Genomic DNA, 27338 nt, shown 5'->3' with positions numbered 1-27338 from the left:
CAATTTTTTTTTTCTTTTTTGAGAGAGAGTCTTGCTCTGTCACCTAGGCTGGAGTGCAGTGATGCCATTTCAGCTCACTGCAAACTCCACCCACAGGTTCCAGTGATTCTCCTGCTTCAGCCTGCCGAGTAGTTGGGATTACAGGGGCATGCCACCACATCCAGCTAATTTTTGTATATTAGTAGAGACAGGGTTTCACCATGTTGGTCAGGCTGGTCTCGAACTCCTGACTTCAAGTGATTTGCCCACCTCAGCCTCCCAAAGTGCTGGGATTACAGATGTGAGCCATCATGCCCGGCCTGCCGATTTGTTTTTAAGTAACGGTTTGGGGGAAAATAAATTATTTGGTAGATTTAGAAAACAAATGACATATGTACCTTGCATTTGAGTCTTGGTTGATAGTTCAGTTGGCCCTCACTAGGAGAACTGTTGGAACGCCCAGCAGCCCAGGAGAAGGACTTTGAGTTTTGTCGTCAATGCCATGGGACGCCATCATCACAATGATTGTAAACATTCTCAGAATGCCGTGGAGGGAAGGGATTCTTTGTTTAATAGGAGGAGAAACAAAAACTCATTAATAGACAATGATTTCTAAGGGCCACTTGTGACAGGCACCCACTCCCTGCTTGGGATTTTGCCTAAGGAAACAGGAAGAAGCTTCCAATGCCTTGTGGATTTGTTAATTTTTGTTATGCTCAAAAACAAAAGGAAAACAGAAGGAAAAAACCATTTGCCAGTATACTGGCTATGTTACTTTCATTTGAGTAGGATCTCAAGGCCAAATACGGTCCTTCAGTGATCTGGGGGTCACACCCCGTCCCTTTCCATGAGTGCAAATAATCAAAAGCTGGCCTGTTCATTCTACTTTATCAGCAAATATCTTGTTTTTAAGGGTTTCCAGGAATTGTACCTAAATTTTAATTCCTTTTCCAATTAGTCAGTACTCCAGTTGCAGGAACTGACATTGATTATAACCACTCCATCTACCAATGCCGCCTTCTCAATCCACTTTCCTTTCTTCTTTGTTTTCTGACTCACTGGCCTAAGAGACTAGTGGTGCTGCTAATTCTGCAGAGTTCACAAAGTTTCTTTCAAATACAGTTTTTTCTCCTTCGGATTTGTTGAATGAATGAATGAGTCATCGTGAGATTTCAATCCAATAGATTTTTGTGTGTTTGCTTTATGAGGAATGAAATGGAACGTCATGACTTGAAAGGCCCCAGGGACATGTGGATGGGTTTCTACAGAATGTAATGCAACTTTGAGTGAGCGTTTCTGGGCTGAGAGTCCATATCTTTCAGAAGAATTTGAAAAGGCCCCACGATCCCTTCAAAAGTTAATAACAGCTGACAGTTTCCCAGTGCCTTTTGCTGATGGCTGATTGGATGGGGGCCATATTTTAGGTGCCCTGACTGCCTCTTCTGGAGGTGGGGTAGGGGTGTCTGGAGGATGGAGTGAAGGTGGTCAGCTATGGGGGTGGGGGTAGGGGTGGGAGAGAGCAGGGCTTTTGAAGATGCTTCTGTATTTGAGTCCCAGTATTTCACTTTTGGAAATTGCTTAAGCTCTCTGAGCCTCCATTTCCTTATCTGTAAGATGGGATCTAGGAAAATGCACTTCCTAGCTCATACAGTAGCTGGGGGGAAGGGAGGGTGTTCAGTAATACAATGTACAAATGAGATAGCGATACAATGTATATATATGAAAACTATTTCCTAGATCGTAGGGTAGCTGGGGGTTCAGTGATACAGTGTACATGTGAAATAGGTATACAATGTATATATATGTGAAAACTACTTCCTAGGTCCTAGGTAGCCGGGGGTTTCAGTGATACAATGTGTATCTGAACATATATACAATTTATAGCTTGGATTTAATGATACAATGTATGAATGAATACATAGGTACAATGTATATGTATATACAATTATGACTGAAGCATAACAGTTCCTTTTCAGTGTACCTTTCTCTCCCTATGGTTATGACAGCTGTCATAGTAGTTGCCATTGATTGGGGGCTTACTCTGTCTTAGTTACTCTCCCATACTTTTTCCCTGTCTTATTCCACTTAATCTGTCTAGGAAACCTTTGTGGTTGCTCCTGTAACACTCAAAGGCTCCGAGAGGATAGATAACTTGTCTAAGGTCACACAGCTAGTGAGTGGCAGAGCTGAGACTTGAATTCAAGTCTATCTGACGTGGAAGTTCGTGGCACCAGCTACCAGGGTGGAATTGCATTCACTGTATGCCATGCTCCCTGCTTGAGCCCCAAGGGAAGTGGTGGAGACAAGTGTTGGTGCATCTGCCAGATCTACCTTAAACACTCCCTGCCCCAAGTACAGTCATGTGCAAAGTGCCTGAGAGCCCAGCCATTTTGGTGGATGTGGGCCAGGTCAGCAGAGACTGTGCAATCTGTTCTGTTAAGGTGGAGGTGACGCTAGGCTGAACCCCAGAGAACTCCCGAGGCTCTGGAGCAGGTGAGGAAGGGGCATGTCTGGAGCCACCCCCAAGGCCTGTGGCTCTCCCTGGCAGAGCTTTGCTGAGGCACATGATGCATACAAAATGCTATGTGTACACTTCTGTGGGAAAAATCACCACCTCTGCAGAGGCTTGTTTACTAGGAGGGGAGGCGCATTCACAAACGAATAAACAAAAACAAGACCCCAGTCACTAATAAATATGGACCGCTGCACTGCAGGGCTCCCCTCTTCCTGCTGGGCCACCTCTGCCCATCAGTGGGTCTTACAGCCCCGCCTGCCCCTGGTCGTGGTGTGTGAGCCCTGCAGGGTCAGAAACACTAGGCTGAGTCTCGGCTCCACCACCTAATGGTTGAGTAACTTGGCAAGCCTTTTAGCTCTACAAGCCTGAGAGTCCTCATCTATGTGTGACATGGGGCTAATCCTTCCCTTAACAACACCCACCTAGCACACTGCTATGACCATGAAGTGAAATCGAGGACATTCTAAGAGGTTGCCACATGATGGGTATCTCCTTAATAAATGCTTTTCCTTCTAAGTGCTAAATAAATCTGAAAGAATAAATACACATGAACTCGGAAAGGAAAGTTCACTAGTCTCTCTGTGATTAGAACACACCATGTCTCTGGGGTCCCTTCACGGTGCTCTAGTGTGAGCGCTCTCTGCATGCTGGAATTGGAATTCACCCTTCTTGCCCTCCTGCTTGTCCTCCAGCTTGTCGTCCACAAGGCACCCCTTTAGGCTCTCAAATGCAGTCATCACTGTGTTCTAGAACGGTGGTTCTCAAACTGGCTTCTTCCTTTGCAGTGTGCAGCATTCAGTGGCAGCCAGGGGTCATCTCAGAGAGAATGGGGGTTGGGGAGGTGGGCTGCAGACATGCTCTGGAGCCTGTGTGGGGTGGATTCCTTTCCTGGCATTGTGTTTATTCGACATGAGCCGTGTTGCAAGGAATGGATTTCTACTAATTGTTCAAGCACCCACAGCTGCACATGTTTTGCTCTTAAAAATCTAAGAGTACGTTCAGGCTTCTCTAGTTGTCTTTCCTACCCACCTCCCAGTGTGCTTTCTTGCCTGGGGCCAGTGCTTAGGACATAGACATCTTAGGGGCCATTATTCAGATGGCCACAAATGGTAAAGAACACAGCGCTAGGCAAAGGTGAGAGCTTTACTACCCAAGCTACCTCCTTCTCCTGCTGTGCTTCCCATGGCACAGATCCATGACTGGCATCTGAAGGGAAGGGGACCGGCTATCACTGCGCTGTGCTGGGGAGAAGGTTGGGGAGCAGAGCTGGAAGAGCAAATGCAAAAAACAGGTGTGGGGACATGAAAAGCTACCAGCAAATGCTGTTTGTAGCCCTGGAGGGAGGGGGCAGTGACCATCAGGAAAACAAAAGGCTTCAGTAGCAGAGGTCACTCCTTGGCCCATTAATCCTTTGTGCTGGGGCTTTTACAAGCTGTCAGGCCTCCTCCTTTGGGTGTGAGGGAGGGGCTGAGCTCCCCCATTAGCTTTATGATGGCAGTTTTTCCTCCAGACACTACAAGGAGGTAATGCTTTGAGGATTTCTTGAGGTTGTCCCTTTTTTCCAGCTAATAACATATTTGAAATGCTTGTTACCATGTGGGATGGGGACGCAGCCTAACCAAGGCCCTTTCTAATCTGGGTCCTGCTTAATTTATGAATGCCCTCAGCGTGTAACTCTGTATACCGGCCACATGGAATCACTTGCAATTTTCCTGAGCAATCCACACCCAGGCCTTTGCACAGGCAGTTCCTTCTGCCCGGAGCACGCACCTGACTGGTTCCTACTCATGCTTCAGAACCCAGCTCAAATATGGAGTTGGGGTTGGAATCTAGACCTGTCTCCATCTAGAACCCAGGTCTGTCTTCTTCTGGAATCCAGGTCTCTCTCCCTCCGAATGGCTTGGTCTTCACTACACAGTGGGACACACAGCCCCTGGCCATGATCTGGATGGACTCCCCTATCCTACTTTTACCTCCTAGGACTTGCCGTCTAGAGCCCCCAGCCCAACTCCACCCACTCTGGGCTCCTTCCTCACACCCAGCGAGCGAGTCCCCTTCCTGGCCTTTTGCACGTGCCATCCCCTCTGCCTGGATGCCTTTCTCCCAGGTGTCTTGAAACTTTCTCCCTTCCTCGGGATATTTGCTCTGAGCGCTTTAGGACTGTAGCCCTCCCTGCCCATGCAGAGCGGCACCCCCAGTGCTCTGCAGTCTCCAGCTCTGCTCTGATTTAAAAAACCACACCATGAGGTGACATCACCAATATCGTTTGTTTTTCCTGATCTTCCCTGCCCCCACTAGTTGGCAAGCCCTCTAGGTCCAGGACTTTATCGAGTGCACCTGCTGTATTCTCAGCCCCAAGATTAGCACCTGACACATGGCAGGTGCTGAATAAGCATCTGTTGGGTGAAATAATGCTGGACTCTCTCCAGGGAAGTTATTGGCCCAAGGTCATGCAGCTGTCGCTGGTGTAGATCCCAGTACTAACCCGACTGAGAGAAAAGTATGCAACAAAAGTCAGAGTGTCATTGCATCTGTGTGCATGATGGAGTATTATTCTGCCATGAAAAGGAATGAAGCAGAGACACTTGCTGCAACAGGGATGAGCCTCACAAACATCATGCTGAGCGAAAGCAGCCAGATGCACATAGTCACCCACTGCCTGGTTCTATTTAAAGGGAATGTTTAGAATGGGCAAATCTGCAGAGACAGAACACAGGCTGCTGGTTGCCAGTCGGGGAGGAAATAGGAAGCTTTTGCTTAACAGTGGTTTGCTTTTGAGGTGATTCAGATGCTTTAGAACTAGACAGAGATGGGGGTTGTACAACAATGTGAATGAACAAAGTGACATTGAATTGTTCACTTCATTATAATTATTATGATTGTTATTATTTTAGACAGAGTCTTACTCTGTCAGGAGAGCAGTGGTGTGATCTGGGCTCATTGCAACCTCTGCCTCCTGGGTTCAAGTGATTCTCCTGCCTCAGCCTCCCGAGTAGCTGGGATTACAGGTGTGCGCCACCATGCCTGGCTAATTTTTGTATTTTTAGTAGAGACAGGGTTTCATCATGTTGCATCGGCTGGTCTCGAACTCCTTGACCTGAGGTCATCCACACACTTCACCCTCCCAGAGTGCTGGGATTACAGGTGTGAGCCACTGCTCCCAGGCTGAATTGTTCACTTTAAAATGGTTAATTTTATGTTATGTGAACTTCACCTCACTGAAAATAGCTCATGCATGCGCGTATGCCCACACACACACACGCGAGAGTCAATATCCTGGGTGTGACATTGTACTATATAGTTTTGTGAGATGTTACCATTGGGGCGAACTGGGCGAAGCGTACATGGGACCTCTCCATATTATTTGTTACAACTGCATTTGAATCTATAATGATCTCAAAATTTTAAGAACTGTTTTAAGGATTGTTATTGCACATAGAAGATTGTAGATACTTATGTAAACTTCAATTACTTTGAAGTATAAAATTCAACAAATATCTACCAAGCACACAGGGTGAGCAAAAGGCAGAGTGGGGCTAGTACCTCCTGCCTGCCTCTGCCGTGGGCTGGTACCCACCGCCTGCCTATGCCGTGGGGCTGGTACCCACCGCCTGCCTGTGCCCTGGCCCTGCCCTGGAGTGCATGGGGGTTTCCAGGTCTTCCTCTCAGACTGTCTTGGGAGCGAAACATAGCAGCTGTCTCACTCCCCAGACCCCAGGGTTGTCATGTTTATGCGCATGAAGCCACTGAAGATGGAAAATAGACAAGTTACAGGGTCTAGGTTATGCTGAGGAGTAAAATAGGTTGATAAAAATGAAAATCAAGCCCAGCTTTCATCCAAACTGAAGCTGGCACAGGCTACAGAAGTTCGGTGTGTTTGCCCTGTAGCTGGCATCAGCTGGAATCAAGGCCTCCTAACATACGTTATGCAGCAAGAATGGATTGGATTATGAAGCTGTTTCTCAGGGTTGCCCAATTTGGAAGAAAAAGGGATTCTGAAGTTAATGGAACTTAAGCAGGGAGTTTGGCACAAACCCATTCTCACAAAATCCCTCCTGGGTGTTCCTGCTGAGTAACCCCGTCTTGCCGCTGCACGATTGGGCATCGCTATTCACTGAGGGAAGTGCCCCTCAGCGGTGTCTTTGGGATTGGAGGGCAGAGTTCTCAGTCCTCACATTTACCCACGGGGGCTCCGAAGTGCCCATTTACAGGGGTTAGTTACAAAGGTAACATGGAGAAGGTCCCTGCAAGGTGCTGGTGAAACCATAACCACTCTCAAAGGCATGACAATTTCTCCTGTTTAACAGAGAGCAAGCCTCATCTCAGAGTCATGAGAAGGCAATTATAGCTAACATTTTTCATTATATTTATTTGTATGCTTATCTTCTTTTTAGGAAAAAATGATATTAGCGATTCATTTATGGTGGGGTATGTCATTACCATTTAAGATAATTAAGCAAAAAATGAGTGTATTTGGAGAAAACACTAAGTTGATGCAGATAGATAGAATTTGTAGATGGATGCTAAAACCATGGGTGAAAATGTACTGGGAACCGGTCAGTTACACCTCTCTGTGTATGTCCCTACAGATTAATGATTAATTACTAAGGAAAGCTAAGAACCGTGGAGGACCCCACACCATAGCTAAGTGATCAAAATCCACATCACTGTTAATGGAACAAATGGCATCGTGTGCCTCTGATATGGGGCACTGAGAAGGGAACGCCTCCACTTCTGGGGTGTTCCTGTTGCAAATCATAGCCAGAGTCTCATCACAAGGAAACAGCAGAATAACTCAAATTAGGGAAACTTTATAAAGTAAGTGACTCCAAAAATGCCAATGATGTGAGAAACAGCAAAGGACTGAGGAATGTCTCGGATTAAAGGAGATTAAAGAGATGAGACAATTAAATGCAGCACATTATCCCCCATTGGAAAATGTTGCTATGAAGGACAATTGGGACGACTGGGGAAAATTGAATATTAACTGTGTATGAAAGCATAGCAGATTATTAGTGATAATGTTCCTAAATTTCACAACTGTAGTTCTTTCAGAGAATGCCACTGTTTTTAGGAGATATGTATTGAAGTACACATTTCATAGGGGTACTTGTGTCTAAAATTACTCAAAAATGGTTCAGCAATAATAATAATAAGTGTGTGTGTGTGTGTGTGTGTGTGTGTGTGTAGAGAGAGGAGAGAGAGAGAGAGAGAGAAGAGAGCACTGTCAGGGGCGTTGGAACCAAAGCAACTCCATCTTGAGTAGGAGCTGGGTAAAATAAAGCTGAGACCTACTGGGCTGCATTCCCAGGAGGTTAAGGCATTCTTAGACACAGGATAAAGATACAGGTCATAAAGACCTTGCTGATAAAACAGGCTGCAATAAAGAAGCCAGCTGAAACCCTCCAATATGGTAATGAGAGTGACCTCTGGTCGTCCTCACTATTACACTCCCACCAGCACCATGACAGTTTACAAATGCTCTGGCAATGTCAGGAAGTTCCCCTGTATGGTCTAAAAAGGGGAGGCCTGAATAATCCACCCCTTGTTTAATATATCATCAAGAAATAACCCTAAAAATGGGCAACCAGCAGCCCTCGGGGTGCTTTGCCTATGGAGTAGCCATTCTTCATTCCTTTACTTTCTTAATAAACTTGCTTTCACTTTACTCTCTGGATTCACCTCGAGTTCTTTCTTGCGTGAGATCCAAGAACCCTCTCTTGGGGTCTGGATCGGTACCCCTTTCCGGTAACAGCACTATTCCAGCAAACTGTTACTGGGTGGCTCTATGGGAAAGGCATATATTTGTTCACTTACAACTTTCCTGTAGGCTTGACATTTTCCAAAATAAAATCTTTGGAAAGATAAATGAAATACCCAGTAAATAAGCATAGATGTGATTTGCAGGTGTGGAGTGGGCACAGCCCTACTCAGTCTCTGGTTGGGGAAAATGGGATGAGTAAATCTCTTGGGAGTCTCCTGGCTTTCACGTTCAAGGGTACTATCCCCACCAGCAAATGAACCATTTTCATATTTTCCATTCATAAAGCACATATGAAAATTAGCTGGGGGAAACAAACAAACAAAAAACCCGTGAGTTTTGGCAAGTTTCCTCCAGGGGCCTATAAACGAACTTGTGTGCAGGTTCCTCTCATAAACAGGGTGCACAAAAACACAGGCTGACTTCCTCCTCCACCAAGAGCTCCTGCAGCTTCACAACCACTCTGCAGTGCATTGTTCTCTTCCGTTTCTTCCATGCTTCTGGTGAGGTTTACTGGTGAGTTCTGTTTGCTCCTTGCCGCCTTGCAGTTAGAGTTTTTCCAAGCGCCCATTGTTCCTGCTGAGTGCCTGATTGTTATATCTCAGGCAGAATGAGCAGCCCCCTGAGACGTCTGGTTAGTTTCCAAGAGGGTCCTGGTGAGAGGCGGAGAACACGGGCCACCACCAGCAACCTTAGACAGCCAGGCAGCCCCAGGGCAAAATAAAACCTGCGCCCTGGGCCTTGAGATGAAGCCTGAACACGATATCCTCTGCCACGAACACCCATGAATAATGGCCCTGCCTGCAACAACGCCTGGCCCTGAGACCAACCAAGCCAGCTGGGAGTTGTGATCCCAGGACAAGACACGTTGTGGTACACTGGCTTCCAGAACTGGCTGCTCACTTGGAGATGCCTTAGGAAGAAGCAGGCTTCCAGTGAGATAGACCTGGAGGGTGAGATCAGCCTCAAAAGCCTTCTGCTCAGCTACACCAACCATCCTGGGTCCCTCTGCCAGACCCTCTTCAATGGAGAGGCCTGCTGCATGGGCCGGCACTGCGGGACGCCCTCGGAAGCCCGCTCCCAGGGTATTTGTGGAAAGGGTGTGCCTGCTGCTGCATCCGGGGTCTGGGTGGGACCTGGGGGGCTGCATGGCTAACAACCTCACTGCGGCTGCTGCTGCTGCTCCAAGGTCTTCATCCCATGGAACAGTCTGTCCCCAGCACAAACCTGAGCTGCGGAACTCACTCCTGACACGGGGGCCTCTGAGGAAGACACTGTTACATCACGCATTTTACCGTAAAACCAAGCTGCTGCAGTTTAGGACAGCCCCGTGCTGAGTTCAATCAAACCCACCATTTCCAAGCAGGGTTGGTATGCAGGCAGAGTGCATGCTTGGACATCAGAGAGGAGAAGAATGTGCCAGCAATCACAAGTGCAGACAAACAGCACTGCCCAGAGCACCCCAATCAGAAGCAAATGTGTTCCCAGGGATGCTTGTCAATATGCCCATGTCCCTTCTGTGTTGGCTGCTCCCTTGGGCTATGGGATTTGCCATTTTCTTCCACACTGGCAGCGCCCTTCAGGCCAGAAGAGAGCATCACCCCGAGATGGCACTCACCTTCCTGTGACTCTTTCAGGCAATGCCCTGCCATTTCCCATGAGTGTGGGAGACCTGCAGGGGCTGGGGGTGGACAGGAGGCTGACTGGGCCCTGCTGTTGACAAAGGCCCACTTGAAGGTGAAAAGATGGCCAAGAGACACCCTGGATGTGGAGGAAATGGAGCCACCTACACTGCTGATGGGAGTGAGACACAGTATAGGGCCAAGGAAAACAGCCAGGCAGCTCCATAGTAAGTGAAACACAAGAGTTCTAGGACCCAGAGATTCCACTCCTGATACGTACCTGAAAGAACCAAGCACAGGTGTTCAAACAACAGCTTGCACATGAATGTCCATAGCAGCATTACTCACGGTGGGCAAAAGGAGACACAACCCATGCATCTATCAATGGATAAACAAATGTGGTCCATCCACCCAATGGAATATCACTTAGCCATTAAGAGGGAATGAAGCTCTGACACATGCTACAACCTGGGTGAAGCTTGAAAACATGATGCTGAGTGGAAAAAGCCAGAAACAAGGTCACAGGTTGGGTGATTTTATGTCTATAAAGTGTCCAGAATAGGCAACTCCATAGACAGAAAGCAGATTAGTGGCTGGCTGGGCGGAAGGGAATGGGGAGTCATCAATGAATTGGGTATGGGGATTCCTTTTGGGGTGAGAAAATCTTCTGGAACTAGATAGTGGTGATGTTTGCACAAAATTATTAATGTACTAAATATCATTAGTGGTTATTTTAAGTTATGTGTATTTTACCAAATACAATTTTTTTTTTCTTTTCTTTTTGAGACAGAGTCTCCCCCTGTTGCTCAGGCTGGAGTGCAGTGGCGCAATCTCGGCTCACTGCAACCTCCGCCTCCTGGGTTCAAGCGATTCTACTGCCTCAGCCTTCTGAGTAGCTGGGATTACAGGTGCGCCACCACCCCCGGCTAATTTTGGTATTTTTAGTACAGACAAGGTTTCACCATGTTGGTCAGGCTGGACTCGAACTCCTGACCTCGTGATCCACCCACCTCAACCTCCCAAAGTGCTGGGATTACAGGCATGAGCCACCGCGCCTGGCCGCAAAGGGGCATTTTTGATTCACAAAAGCATGGTGTAGATCTGCTTGCTGCAGGCATCCTGTGGACAGCTGGGTCGTTTAGTCTTCAGAAGAGGTTGCTGGAGATACCCAAGATGAACAGAGGAAGCACTGATCACAGACAGCAAATATTGATTGAACACTTACTAGACGCCAGGTGTGGTTCTTAGTGTTTTTGTGTTATGTTAAGTCTTTAAATCCGCACAACTACCCCAGAAGGTAGGTTTTATTTTGTGTCCATTTTACATCATAAGCACACAGAGGTAAAATAATTCACCTTGGGGCACAGAGAGAGTCCCTCAAAGATCTGGGATTTGAACCAGAAGTCCAGTCCACCTGTTAAGACATTGCTGCTGCTGAAGAGAAAAAATGCCTGCAGGGCCCAGGATTAGGGCTCCCAGAGCCCAACATTGTTGGCAAGAAGACATCATTTTTGGAATTACCAAAAGGTCTTGTAGTTCTCATGCTGAAGGAACTGTGGATGTCAACTCCCTCAGCTTTGGCGTCTTCTCTCATGAGATGAAAAGCCTGGATCTGAGAAAGTGTGTGACCAAGATGGTGGCACTAGGACGAGGGCAGGTGGGAGAGAGGAGTGGCCAGTGCTGCTCCACAGTCCTCCGAGCAGACTGCTGAGGAGGCACCATGACTGTTCCCGTTCTGTGCGTTAGGGAACAGAGGTGCAGAGGGGCAAAGACACTTGCTCAAGGTCACATAGCTCAAAGATGAGGGGGCCAGAATTTAGACTCAAGGCTGACTGAGTTGGAGAGTCTGCTCCTTGCATTGCATCAAGCAGCTCTCTCAATGCTCCCAGAGACACTCAGTGTCCTATTTCTCATGCCAAATTTAGAAAGAAAGATACACAGAAAAAAATAGAAGGTCGCTCATAATGATGTCATCCAGAGAGATCTACTGTTGCCTCTTTGATGTGCTGTGTGCCATTTTAGTCTATGTTGATGCATAAATGTACATATTTATATATTCTTATAAAATTGGGATCATGACAAATATATGGTTGTCTCATACTTTTAATATTTTGTTTATATTTCAGATTAATTCATTAGGAGAAAATTTGGTTTTTAAGGCCTGCATAGTCTTCCGTCATCTAGATCTCTCAGAATATAAGTATTTCTGTTATAACCGTACCTGCTGTTGAACATGTGGGTTTTATTTGTTTACAAATAAGAGTTTATTTGCTCTTAAAAATCAATGCAGTAATGATGGTCCTTGAACATAAGTGTTGAATTTGACATATAGTAGGTGCTTAATTAATATTTATGAGTGAATGAGTGATGGATGGATAAATAGATTTTTTGAGTGGGTCCTGGGTGTTAGCTTACTTGGTCTAAAGTAGGCTGTCTATACCACAGGTTTGCTGCGATAGTTTCTGTTTTCTCCTGTTGTCCTGGTATAATTAGTCATAATGCTCCGTTTTATCTTTGAAAGTGTCCTTATTTGGATGATAAATTATGAGGTCACTCAATCAAATGGTACGAACCTTTCTGAGGTTCTTTATATACATTACTACTATGCTCTACAGATAAGCTGTACCAATGTACCAATGGACACCCAATTGGTGATCTGTTCCTGAAAGAGGAGGGCTGGATGAAAAATATCTTGAGGAAAAATTTGAGGAAAGGAATTAGCCTTGTGAAAAAGAAACTTGCCTTGGAAAATTCAGAAATGGCTTACCAATGAGTCCAACTCCCCCGAAGTTCTTATGTTCTTAAAATCCACAGTGGCACATTGAGCTTGTTACTTATTGTTCTTCCAGAATTTTAATAAAAGTATACTGATTCTAAATGGTTATAGCTTTTAGGTGGGAGAACATTGTGATCCTGAAACTATTCAGATTTGAATCCCAGCTCAACCACTCACCACTAGTTGTTAAACTTTCAGCAAATCGCATAACTGAGTCTTAGTTTCCTCCTCTTCAAAATGAGGATGGATGTATGTTCGTTTCAGAAGGCTATGAGGATTAGACATCAGGGCCCAACACCCAGAAAACCAGCCTCATGCTAACTCCATCTAAATCCATCCTTTGCCTAGGGAATTGCCCACCCCATCGGTCCAGCAGCAGCATGGGCTCTTTTCCCATTTTCCACACACACCTTCACTTTTCATTCTTGGGATCCAACTTGGTCCCAAGGCCTGAAGGAGTTGCCTTGCTGGGTTAACTTTGTTGGAGGACTAGTTAGGCTCATGGCAGTTGTGAATGGTTCCTTGCTTTAAAATGCACCCATGTGCAGACTGTCATCCTGTCTGAAGCCCCCCTTTCAGAGGCTGATCCTCTCTATGTATCTCCTCTTAGGCAATGCCCCTTAGAGCCAGTTAATTGATCAGTTTCCCTCATCTTTCGGGTCAGTAGGAATTGCCTGATGTGTGGGAGGAAGATTTACAGAAAGGAAGGAAAAGAGAGCTAGGAGGTGGGTCTAACCCCCATCCTAACTTCCTGAGTTCCTCTCTTGGAGAGAGTACTACTACCAGAACTGTTGTCCAGGCGGGTGCTCCCATAAAGATATGCTAAACACCGAAGTGTGGAATGACCCCACATTTCTACTTGGCTGGACATGCGGCATTGGTTACAAGTGGCCTCATGGCTGTTGACAGGAAAAAAGAAAAAGCAGGCCAGGTGCAGTGGCTCACACCTATCATCCCCACACTTTTGGAGGCCGAGGCAGGTGGATTGCTTGAACCCAGCCTGAGCAACATAGAGAGATCCTATCTCTACAAAAAAAAAAAAAAAAAAAAAAATACAAAAACTGAGTGTGGTGGTGCATGCCTGAAGTCCCAGCTACTCAGGAGACGGGGTGAGGGAGGAGGATTGCTTGAGCCTGAGAGGTCGAGGCTGTAGTAAGCTGAGATTATGCCATTGCACTTCAGCCTGGGCAAAGGGAGTAAGACCCTGTCTCAAATTTTTTTTTTAAAGCCCAACTTTGTAAAATATGAAAAGGGGTTTATTTTGAGCCAATATGAGTGACGATGGCCTGAGGGATGGTCTCGGTAGGTCCTGAGAAAGTGTACCCAAAGCGGTCAGGTTACAGCTTAATTTTATACATTTTAGGGAGACAGAAGTTACAGGCAAAGACATAAGTCAGTATGTGTAATGTATATATTGGTTTGGCCCAGAAAGGTAGAACATCGCAAAGCAGGGAGGCTTACAGGTCATAGGTGGATTCAAAGATTTTCTGATTAGCAATTGGTTGAAAGAGTTAAGCTTTGTCTAAAAACTTAAAGTCAGTAGAAAGTTCAGATAAGGGGTGTTGTGGAGACCAAGGTTCTTGTTATGTATATGACGCCTCCTGGGTAGCAGTCTTCAGAGAGAATAGATGCTAAAGGTGTTAGACTTTTACTTAATCTCTCTTAAATCCAGTAAAGATCTGGCTGCATTAATGAAGATTCTCTACAGATGCAAAAATTTCCCTACAAATAACTGTGTTGCAGGACTATTTCAAAATATGTCAAGGAAATATATTTTGGGGCAAAATATTTTGATTTCTTTCAGGCTCTGCTGTTGTGTGATGCTATACTAGAATCATGTTGGGATTTGATATCTTATTGCCATAAAGAATCTGTTTTGTCTGTCTCATGATATCTATTTTAATGTTAATGCTGGTCAGTTGTGCCTAAACTCCAAAAGGGAAGTGTGTAACAAAGTGTGTCCAACCTCCCTTCCTGTTAGGGCCTGGATTCCAGTTGTGTTTTTTTTTTTTTTTTTTTGAGGCAGAGTTTTACTCTGTCCCCCAGGTTAGAGTGCAGTGGTGCGATCTCAGCTCACTGCACCCTCCGACTGGCAGGTTCAAGCAATTCTCCCACATCAGCCCCCCTGAGCAGCTGGGATTACAGGTGTGCAGCACCACTCCCAGCTAATTTTTGTATTTTTTGAAGAGACAGGGCTTCACCATGTTGGCCAGGCTGGTCTTGAACTCCTGACCTCAAGTGATCCTGTCAGAAGCATGTTAACCAGAGCAACTCCATCTTGAATAGAAGCTAGGTAAAATGAGGCTGAGACCTACTGGGCTGCATTCCCAAACAGTTAAGGCATTCCAAGTCACAAGATGAGATAGGAGATCAGCACAAAATACAGGTCATAAAGACATTGCTGATAAAAACAGGTTGCAGTAAAGGAGCTGGCTAAAACCCACCAAAACCAAGATGGCGACCAAGGAGGGAACTCTGATCGTTCTCACTGGTACATCCCACCAGTGTCATGACAGTTTACAGATGCCATGGTAATGTCAGATAGTTACCATACATGGTCTAAAGAGGGGAGGCAGGAATAATCCACCTATTGTTGAGTATATCATCAAGAGATAACCATAAAAATGGGCAACCAGCCACCCTTGGGGCTGCTCTGTCTATGGAGTAGCCATTCTTTTATTCCTTTACTTTCCTGATGAACTTGCTTTCACTTTACTCGATGGACAAGCCCTGAATCCAAGAACTGGGTGAGATCCAAGAACCCTCTCCTGAGATCTGGATCGGGACCCCTTTCCTGTAACAATCCGCCCTCCTTGGCCTCCCAAAGTGCTAGGATTACAGATGTGAGCCACTGTGCCTGGCCTGGAATTTAGTTTTTCAGGTTGCTCTGGGGTCCTCTTGACCAAGAGGGGGTGTCCTTTCAGTTGGTTGGGGGCTTAGGGTTTCATTTGGGGTTTATGTGGCCCAATGAAGGAGGTGAGAGCACCCAATGAAGGAGGTGAGAGCACCCATGGGCGCCTGAGGGACAACATCTCCTTGCACCCTTCAGCCAGCTTGAGATCTCCACTCCATGGTGATTCAGCTCAGTTTCTTGGGTTTGGATCTCAGAACTCCACTCTGCCTCCTGAGGGCTCTAATCCCACCATTTCCTCAGTGACTGGGAAGGTCAACCCGTTCTATTTTGTCCACTCTGCCTTCCCTGTTTGTTTGTTTTTAAATAGACTTAATGTTTTAGAGTTGTTTTAGGTTTACGGCAACATTGAGCAAGAAGGTACAGAGATTACGCTCTGTTTTCATCTCCTGGTTTCTGTTGATGCGAAGGTACACATCTACCTCCTCTTAGCTCCTGTATTCTACCCACTCAGAGTTTCTGTTTCTCCTAACCTCAGTTAGGCATGACTCCTGAATGTCTGTCTTTTAACTTTTCCTTCTTTCCTCCTGTCATCAACTGATTAATTCTTTCTTTTTCCCAGGTAAACACCCTGATGGGTGCCTCCTATGAATTGACTGCGCTCTGTTCAGGAGCCCAAAATTAACCCAGTAAATCATGGCCTCAGTGACTGCAGGATTAGGAACAGGGTTGCCTGGGGACTGTGGGTATGGCATATCTTGTGATTGACTTTTACTGTAGCCAATTGAATTTCACATTTAGGGAGTTGTATGCTTCCTCACTCTAGCTGCACAGTAACCCTGGGAAACAGTCTAGTCATGATTATCTGGATATGTGAATTTTGGGATGATCCCTTGGCTGACTTTCAGCAGTTAGAGGCGGAATTTTTGATGCCCAGGGGCAGGCTTCGGGTGATGGTGTTGTTGGTGGATGGGGAAAAATGGTGAACTGACTCTTTCCTTCCCAGCCCAGGGAGCCAGAGGAAATATGCCAGGGGAATTTGACTATCCAGTGTTGGATGCAGTCTCTTGTGTTTTGGTCTGTGTTGGCCACAGGAGCCTTCATTATAGCTGAGCTAAATCAGAAGCCCCAGAGTCAAATGAAGGTCATGTCTGAGGCTGCATGTGCTAGCCCACTAAAAAGCCATTTCCTGGTACAGAGTTGCACACAGGCTTGCATGCACAAATAAGCTCTTTCTTTCTGATTGCAATAGCTGGCTGCACAGTCTGTGGCTCAGTCACTTCTCTCTGGCCTGACCCTTCCATGGTGGGCCTGTGAGGTCAGTCATTGCTGAGACACACGGATATCCACAGCCTCTGTGGATGTCCGTGCCAAGCAGAGTGCTCCTGGCCACTGTAAATCTGGCTCCAATTTGGACTTAAATTCATGCATGAGTCCTTTTCCTTGGGCTTGGATGCTCTGGGACCACCTGCTCCCTTCTGGGAAATCAGGACTTTTCCTTTTTATCCAAATCAAAGGGTGACTGAGCCAGTGGCCAAAAGGGTGTTTGCATTGGTATGAAGAGGAAGAGTGGTTCAGTCCCCCTGGAAGTGGACTCAGCACCCTCATCCAAATTCCAAACCCATAGAACCCAGCAAGGCTCCAGGGCCCTTGGCTGAATCTTATCCTTTGGAATTTGGACTGGGGTGAAATTCTCTTTGAAGGTAGCATGGACCTGGGTCAAGGAGAGGGCTTGAACAGATCTCTGTCCAGCCTGGAAACTGGTATTTTGATGATTTACATGAAAGGAATGCTGGCATTGAATTTCTCTTGGATACCATGGGACCTAAAATGTAAAGGGAGCAAGTTGAGCAAACACCAGCATGCATTTGACTATAACGAATATACTCTGAAATGTCCTTCAGAATGTTATAGCAAAACCCAAATTGGGGCATGTCAGAAGCAACTCTGGATATAATCCTCAGCCACCTGGATTTTCCAGCTTGCACTCACCCCGAGTGGACTCCGGCGAAGTTCCTCTCTGTTCTAACACAGGAAAAAATTACCTTGGTGATCGGATAGGGTAGGTGTCTCCCACTCCAACAGCTAGTTGTGGAAATGCAATTTCATCAAGCCTTGATATTTCTAAAACCAAACAGGGAAACTATGATGAAAATGTGTTATCAGTTCCTTCTCCATCCCTCTCCTGGGGAGAGAAGGGAACACTGCATGGGAAAAGGACTCATGCATGAATGTGAATCCAAGTTGGAGTTGGATCTATAGTGGCCAGGAGCACTTTGCTTGGGAAACTTCTCTGTTGCTGAAGAGTTTGCTGGAGAGCAAACCTACCTGAAGCTTGTGCTTTTACAAGATATAACTACGAGGTGACACAGGATTTGATTATGGGGTGACTTCAAAAAGTTTGTGGAAAAATGGAATTAAAAGATACAAATAAAAAATATAAACTTTATTTCTCAACATAAGCTTCACCAAGGTCAAGACACTTTTGTCAGTGATGACACCAGCCATTTAGTCCATCCCCAAAGAACTGAAGCTCCTGGAAATTTAACCACGTCAATGCAGTCTTTTAAATATTATTAACTAGAGAAAAATGGGTGCCCTTTAAAGATTTTTCAAGATTAGGAAACAAAAAGAAGTCCAGACAAGCCAACTCAGGACTGTAAGGTGGATGCCTAATGATGTCCCACTGACATTCTCACAAAATTGCCCTTGTTTAATGAGAGGAATGAGCAGGAGCATTGCTGTGGTGGGGAAGGACTCACTCCACCACCGAAGGATTTCACAGGCATTTTTCTGCTAGAGCTTTGGCTAACTTTCTTAAGCCACTTCCATAACAAGCAGATGTTATAATTCTTTGGCCTTCCAGAAAGTCAGCAAGCAAAATGCCTTGAACATCTCCGAAAATTGTTGCCATGACCTTTGCTCTTGACCAGTCTCCTTTTGTTGCGACTGGACCACTTCCACCTCTTGGTAGCCACTGCTTTGATTGTGCTTTGTCTTCAGGATGGTACTGGTGAAGCAATGCTTTATTTCCTGTTATAATTCTTTGAAGAAAATGCTTTAGAATCTTGATCACACTTGTTTAAAATTTCCATTAAAAGCTCTGCTCTTCTCAGCAGCTGGTCTAAGCACAATGGTTTTGGCATCCGCCAAGTGAAAAGTTTGTTCATCTTTAAGTTTTCAGTCAGAATTGTGTAAGCTGGCCCAGTTGAGATGTCTGTGGTATTGGCTATTGTTTCTGCTGTTAATCACTGGTACCCTTCAATAAGGGCATGAACAAGATACATTTTTTCCTCGAAAATTGATGTGGATGGTCTGATGCTATGGGCTTCATCCTCAACACTGTCTCATTTCTTCTTAAAATGAATTAATTATTTGTAAACTGCTGATTTCTTTGGGGCATTGTCCCCATGAACATCTTGTAAAGCATCAGTGATTTCACCCTTCTTCCATCCAAGCTCACCATAAATGTGATGTTTGTTGTGGCTTCAATTTTAGCAGAATTTATGTTGCTCTAATAGAGGTTCCTTTTAAACTGATGTCTTGTCCCTTCCTAGTGCCTCAAGCTAGATCCTGTTTAGATATGTTATAACCAGTTAACATGAGTTTATTTTTGTGCAAACAAATTTGAAATTTATTTATAGTTTTTTTCATAACACATAAGAAGACCCCTTGTATTTCTACATTATTTCAAACATTTTTTACTCTCAAAATTTGATTTGCCCATTTCTTCGTTTGCAGAAGTTGGATTTGTCTCCTACTCCATAGAAGAAATAGAAGCCCTCAGATAAGAATTTCCTCAACTTGGCCGGGTGTGGTGGCTCACGCCTGTAATCCCAGCACTTTGGGAGGCTGAGGCGGATGGATCACGAGGTCAGGAGATCGAGACCATCCTGGCTAACCTGGTGAAACTCCGTCTCCACTAAAAATACAAAAAAATTTGCTGGGCGTGGTGGCAGGCGCCTGTACTCCCAACTACTTGGGAGGCTGAGGCAGGAGAATGGCATGAACCCAGGAGGTGGAGCTTGTAGTGAGCTGAGATTGCACCACTGCACTCCAGCCTGGGTGACAGAGCAAGACATCGTCTCAAAAAAAAAAAAAAAAAAAAAAAAAGAATTTCCTCAACTTGTGCTCCCAAAGATGTTCTAGTAGATTGATTATTGTCCCATACATGTTCACACTCCCTTCCCCATGCTTCCCATAGAGCACACTTTCCTGTCCAGTAACTTTGGCCTTGACCATGTGACCTGCTTTGACCAAAGGAATATGGCAGAAGTGACAAGGTACTGTTTTAAGAACAGGCTTTAGGAGTCATTTTGAATTCTTGCTCCAGCTTTTTTGCTCCTGCCATTCACCGTGAGAAGAGCGTGCCCAAGTATCTGCTTCTCTTCAGCCTGGATCAGGGACATGGAGCAGACCCCAGACAAAGCCCCACTGAGTCAAGCCACAGAACTATGATGGAGAAATACATGTCTATTAGTATAAGCCACTGAGATTGTGTAGTTGTTTGTTATACTGATTATTCCAGAAAAAACTTGACTAATAAGGATCCAAATTCTACATATGGCAATACTCCTTGCTCTTCTTGCTCTTCACTTCTTCTACAAGGAAGAATTGTCCTTCCTCACATTTATTGTCCATCTTCCCACTGGACTGTGCATTTTATCTTCCCTCATCTTCTCAGGAACCTTAATGATCAAATATTTCCTTTTCCCTTGAAATATCCTCTTAACTAGATCCTTCTCGTCATTTTAAATGTGATACATTCCTTTTGGCTTCCACTCAGGGTATAGAAAACTGGAAAGAGAGCCGTGCATACCCTAACAAAAAGTAAAAGTTAAAAAACTTACTAGAATCACACGTTTTCTTGAACCTGTCAGAGCAGAGGTCACAAGGAAAACAAGTATTCTGAAATCTAAAAGAAAGACGAGTGCCTCCAAAAAGTGGTGGGACTCGAGCACCAGGCTGCCTACCACAAAACACAGGAGGAAGACAGGGCCACCATACTAGTGGGTAAGAATATTTTAGCTGAAATTTTTAATGGATTGCTAAATGTTGGCGTGGGGCTAGTATAAGATATGGAACCCCTGAGTGCCATAAGAACAAGGGGAGTTCACACCTACTTGTAAACCTCACAGCCTTACCAGGTGTTCATGAGAAATACTAGGGGAAGGGTGGAGGCTGAAGACATCTCTCTCATGGTGAGCCCTGGAGTAGAGAGCAGCCACCATATCAGAGCAGGCACAAGGCTCTGCCCAGAGTCTTCTCCTCAAGGAAATAAAAGCCTGGGGGTAGGGCCAGCAATCCTAGAAACTCATTATGGTTGGGGGAAGGAAATAGGCAAACAACATTTTGGGAGACAGGACAGGAAACCACCATGGGCCCAGACCATTAGAGATCCTCCTCCACTGCTGTGATAGGCAATATCACAGAGAAAGTCCCACCTCTGAGACCCAGGGGCTTAAGGTTTACTAAAGACTGAGGCTGAACCAGCCCAGCAAAGACCCACTACCCTCACCGCAAGCACCAGTCTAGCAGGCACTGCTAACAATGATCAGCAGTGTTCTGTGCAGAGAGACAAAAGCATAGAGAGAGACTCCTGTGATGCAGGCTCACAAGCAAAACCTAAAGCCAAAGTGGAACAGCAAAACTGAGAAGCACCCCCTTGCCACCCAGTTCCCATCCTAAGCACCAAGTAACACTAAAATAATTGGAAACCAGCAGTTCCCTGAGGGTAATTATAACAACGGAACAGAAATCTATGCTCAAAGCCTAGAAAAAAAAGAAGGCATGCCCATTTTCAGACATAAATTTTATTTACCAAAGTATTGACTGTCATAAACATGGTATATAGCTTTCAACCAAAAATGATAAGACACACAAAAAGGCAAGGAAAGCGACCCACTGTCAAAAGACAAAGAGATCAACAGAACCAAACTTAGATACAATCCAGATGTCGGCTCTATCAGACAGGGAATTTAAAATGATTCATATGTTAAAGGATCTATTGGAAAAGGTAGAAAATGTGTTAATTGATAGGGAATTAAAGCAGAGACATAAAAACTGTAATGAAGAGTCAATTGGAAATGCTGGCTGGGTGTGGTGGCCCATGCTTGTAATCCCAGCACTTCGGGAGGTCGAGGCAGGCGGATCACTTGAGGCCAGGAAGTTCAAGACCAGCATTGCCAACATGGTGAAACCGTGTCTCTACTAAAAATACAAAAAAAAAAAAAACAATTTAGCTGGGTGTGGTGTTGCATGCCTGTAGTCCCAGCTACTCTGGAGACGGAGGCAGGAGAATTGGTTGAACCTGGGAGGCACAGGCACAGGTTGCAGTGAGCAGAGATCACCCTACTGCACTCCAGCCTGGTCAACAGAGTGAGACTCTGTCTCTGAAAAAAAAAAGAGTCCATTGGAAATGCTAGAAATTAAAAAAAAAAAAAAATCTCAAGCAGAGATGAAGTAAGCCTTGGCACAGCCAAGAAAAGAATCAGTGTGCTTAAGACTAAGTACACCATCCTCACTGAAACACAATGAGAAATAAGAGGTGTGAACAGCAGCAACCACCACCAATGGAACAGAGCACCCAAGAGCTGTGGGACAATATTAAACAGTCTCATAAGCAAAACTCAGAATCCTAGAAGGAAGAGAGAGAAAGAGAGAGAGAGAGAGAGATGGAGATATAGAGAGAGCTAGGGAAAGACACACACACAGAGAGATAGAAAAATAGATAAAAGGGAGAGGAAGGAGGGAAGAAAAATATTTAATAATGGCTAAGACTTATCAAACATAATGAAAGACATCACATTACAGAACCAAAAATCCCACAGAATACTAACGAGAATAAACACAAATATTTTTCATGTAGAATCCTAGATATAAAATATTTAAACTGCTGAAAACTGAAGATAAAGAGAAAATATTAAAAGTGGCCAGAAATAAAAGACATTTCTCATACAGAACAGCAAAGCTAATAATTACAGAAGACTTGTCCACAGAAACTATGTAAGCTATAAGACAATGAAATTATATCATTAAAATGCTAAAAGAAAACACAAACAAAAATCTGGCAACCCAAAATTCTTTTCCCAGTGAAAATATCTTTCTAAAATGAAAGAGAAATAAAGATTCTTTTTCTCAGAAAAACAAAAAAGGGGAGAATTTATTACAAGAAGTTAAAGAGAGTGCATCAGGAAGAAGGTAAATGAAACCAGTCAGAATCTTAGATCTACATACAGAAATGAATAGTCATGGACATGGTAAAAATGAAGATCAATAGGAAGTTTATTTTTTGTATGTTTAGTTGCTCTAAAATTACTAGACAGTTGAAAGTTAAAAGTTGCAATGTACAGTGTGTTTAAAATTGCACATAAAAGGAAAATATAGAACAAGAGCAAAAACCAACATAAGGGAGGAACTGGGAGTATAGAGTTATATGCTATGTGTGAATCATATGATATTATTTGGAAGTAGATTGTAATCAAATAAAAGTGTATATGGCAAACCCCAGGGTAACTAATTACAGATTTGAACATCCCTAATGAGAAAACCCAAAATCCCAAACTTTTTCAATGCCAACATGATGCTCAAAGGAAATGCTCATTGGAACATTTTGAATTTTGATTTTCTGATTAGGGATGCTCAACTGATACATATTTCTATGTATATTCCAAAATCTGAAAAAAATTTCAAAACCTGAAATACTGGTCTCAAGCATTTTGGGTAAGAGATATTCAATTTGTATTAAAAATTTTTCAAAAAAGGTGTATAAATATGACCAATTCTTGGACATTAAGCAAAAAAAAAAAAAAAGTCATCCTCTAAGCACCGTCTGATCACTCCCCTCACCTTTGAAGCTACATTTCCCAGGAGTGTTGTCTACATTTGCTGCCTTCATTTTCTAACCTTCTACTGACTTTTCAATCAATTATAATCTGGCTCTCACTTCCATTATTCTAATCAAATAGCTTTTTCCAAAATTACCAATGACCTTGCTATCACTCTATCCAACAGACATTTTTCAGACCTAACTTCAGACTGCTCACAGCCTTTGACACTGATCTCCATGCCACCCCCCAGCACCCCTTCTTTCCTGGCTTTCCTTGTACTGCATCCCCTATTTTCCACCTAACACTCTGGGGTGCCTCTGCTCTATTTTTTTTTTTGCAGGCTTATCTCCTCTATTTGACCATGAAATGTCTGCATTCTTCAAAATTCATATGTAGGCCTGCTAGATCTACTTCCTACTCGATACTTTCTCCCTAAGTGAACTTGTTCATAACTACACCTTTAACTGTTGCCTTCACCCAGAAGACAGATACAACTCTTTCTATCTACCTACAGCTCTCCTCTGAGCTTCAGTCCACATCCTGAGCTGTCTAATTGAGTATGGCTCAAAGGTAACTCAGACCTCAGAGCTCAACATATATTTTATATACATATATTTTATATATATATAAAGGGTCATCATTTTATCCCTTTACCTCGTCTCTTTCCATGTACCCTACCTCAGAAAATGTCACTCCTATGTTCATTCCCACCATCATTCATTCACTTTGAAAATGTTTATTGAGCACTTACTTTGTGCAAGAGGCTGGAGATATGGTCAATACATGGACAAGGTCCCTGCCATCTTGGAGCTGGTACCCAGTGAGCAAGCAAACATAAACCAACAAAAAGCCAAACACCATAGAATTCTAGGCAAAGATCAGTGCTACAAGCAAAACTCAGGCTGGATGAAGGCAGAGGCAGATGGCACTTGTGTGTACAATCTCCCTTGCTGCAGGAAGCTAATAATCAATCTCAACTTGGTTGACTACGGCTATGTTCTGGGGGACTTGGGCTGAGGGCTTTACCATGATGCTAATATGTTTTGGAAGAGTCCAGGTGCTCTCTGCCCTATCTGCCTTTCCAGCAACATCTCCAGGCACTTGCCCCAGCTTGTTCCCATTGCCTTGGCTTTCTGTTGGGTTCTTTTCTTTTCTCTCTTTCTTTCTTTCTGTTTTTTTTTTTTTTTTTTTTTTTTGAGATGGGGTTTAGCTCTTGTTGCCCACACTGGAGTACAATGGCATGATCTTGGCTCACTGGAACCTCCGCCTCATGGGTTCAAGTGATTCTCCAGCCTCAGCCTCCCAAGTAGCTGGGATCACAGGTGCCCACCACCCCCTCTGGCTAATTTTTGTATTTTTAGTAGAAACGGGATTTCGCCATGTTGTCCAGGCTGGTCTTGAACTCCTGACCTCAGGTGATCCACCCACTTCAGCCTCCCAAAATGCTGGGATTACAGGCGTGACTGTTGGATTCTTTCTATTGCTTTCTGTTGGGTTCTTTCTGTTGAGTCTGCCATATTCCCTCCCTCATGATGCCTTAGCGCCTATGAGGCTCTCTACTCCCGAAGCTCTTCCTGGTTTGAATAATGAACATCTCCTGCTTCAGTTTGCCCCTTCAACATAATTTTGCACTTCCTCAGTAGGGAGGTCTTCTTCACCTTCTCAGATGAGGTCGGCTCTGACTTTCAGGCTTTGTAACACAGCTCACTTGTAATACGTGGTTGACCCTAACACGTATTACAGTCATCACTTTCCCTGCACTTGGTGATTTTATTAACATTTATTTCTGCCACTGGACAGAGTTCTAGGAGGGTGGGAGATGGGTCCGCGTAGCAGATGCAGATACACGACATCTTGTTGAATAAAGAGATGGATGCGTGAACACTCACAGAAAGCTGGAAGCCAAATAGGTTTGGGAAATGCTGACTTGAACGTAGTGAAACAGCTCCCTCCACAGCAGGATGGCCAGAACCTCTGACCTGTTGCAAAGCCCTGGGAGATGGCTGGTTAGTTACATTTGGCAAATTCTGCTTCCTCCAGGTAACTAACCATGGAACATTTTAGCTGAGATAAGACGTAACATTTTCTGGAACATTCATACCTTGGGGAGGGAAGATTTGGCTTGGGAAATACTGACTTTTGGTATCGTTATCTCCCCTCTGCATATGCCTACACACGTGTTCCCATTCCCCCATGTGTGCATGTATGTATGTACATGTGTATGTGTGTGTTTGTATATGTGTGTGTATGTGTGTATTTGTATATGTGTGTGTGTATATGTGTGTGTGTGTTTGTGTTTGTATGTGTGTTTGTATATGTGTTTGTATATGTGTGTGTATGTGTGTTTGTGTGTGTTTGTATATGTGTGTGTGTGTTTGTATGTGTATGTATGTGTGTTTGTATACGTGTTTGTATATGTGTGTGTTTGTATGTGTGTGTTTGTGTGTGTGTGTATGTGTTTGTATGTGTGTGTTTGTATATGTGTGTGTGTTTGTATGTGTGTGTGTATGTGTGTTTGTATGTGTTTGTGTGTGTGTTTGTATATGTGTGTATGTGTGTGTGTATATGTGTGTATGTGTTTGTATATGTGTGTGTGTATGTGTGTGTTTGTATGTGTGTGTGTTTGTGTGTGTTTGTGTGTGTTTGTATATGTGTGTGTGTATTTGTATATGTGTGTTTGTATGTGTGTGTGTTTGTATATGTGTGTGTGTATGTGTGTGTGTTTGTATGTGTGTTTGTATGTGTGTCTGTATATGTGTGTGTTTGTGTGTGTGTGTGTATATGTGTGTGTTTGTGTGTGTGTGTGTGTGTGTGTGTGTGTGTATTTTCCCCTTTTATTCCCGTTGCCTGCAACTGCAGGTGGAAGTGACAGGCCATGTTTAGGTCAAGGACAAATGGAGCAGGTGCTGTGGGCGTCTTGCTAGGTCACACCAGCCTCTAGGGGGAGCTCCTGGGCCTTAGCAGGCAGCTAAGCACAGGGCCTCTGGGGCCGGTCTCCCTGGCTTGAATCCTCCCAGGCCAGCTTGTCAGCTCGTGGCCTTGGGCAAGTGATGTGCCTGTGACTCAGTGGCCTCCTCTGTATGAGGGGCAGCAGCAGCAGCTACTCGTGGGGTCATTGTGAGGCCTGAGTGGGTCACTACGGGCCGACAGCGGGCAGAGGCCCTGCACAGAGCACAGGCGCCATGGGCACGGTGGGTGCTCTGGCTGGGAAGATGACTCACTTCCCGGACTCAGTGCCCTCCCGGCCCTCAGGCCCGTCTCCTTGGGCGGGGAGTGTGAAGTCATGGATTGCTGCTTGGATTCAGAGGCAGATGAAAGGGCCTCCTTCAAGGAGAACCCAGGAAGATCAGTGCAACCACTTCAAATCCTCTGAGGAATGAGGTGTGTGGGGAAACAGACAAACCAGCACTTGCACAGGTGGCGTCATGCCTTATCCTGTAGCCCCGATTCAGCCACCATGATCCTCCGCACGCAGCTGGGAAGGAAAATGGAGCCAGCGCTAATGGAGGAGGAAATAGATGTTTCCTTCCGGCGGAGATGCGATGGAGATATGAATCTGGAGAGAATTAAGATGGGGAAAATAAAAGATCGATAACACCTAAGGCTGGGGGTGTGTGTGGGAAAGCAGCCGCTCGTAAGCTGCGTGTGGCTGCCTAAATTGCTATAGTTTGTGAGAGAGGAAAATCTGACCATTGTTTTGGAAATTTGAAACACGCATACAATTTGACCCTGCCACCTGATGTGGAGGAATCTAACTTAGAGCGTCGGCGAGTAATGACACCGGAGGAGGCACTGACCACCTGATGAGCAGGGGCGAGAGCGGCCATCAGCCAGTCTTTAGAGTGACGGGGAATGGTAGGACAGATGGTGGCTCAGTCGCCGCAATGCTGAGCAGCATGCTGCTGGCAGTGTGAGCGTGTTAGCGCTTTGTGTGTTGGTGTTGCACACGTGTGTAATTGAGTAAAATGGCAAGTTGTTGAGTTTTTTTTAATTTTTGAGATGGGG

This window comes from Pongo pygmaeus, chromosome 18 (assembly GCF_028885625.2).
Source record: "Pongo pygmaeus isolate AG05252 chromosome 18, NHGRI_mPonPyg2-v2.0_pri, whole genome shotgun sequence".
Classification (NCBI taxonomy): domain Eukaryota; kingdom Metazoa; phylum Chordata; class Mammalia; order Primates; family Hominidae; genus Pongo; species Pongo pygmaeus.
The sequence above is the reverse complement of the archived record's forward strand: the minus strand, read 5'-3'. Positions refer to the sequence as shown.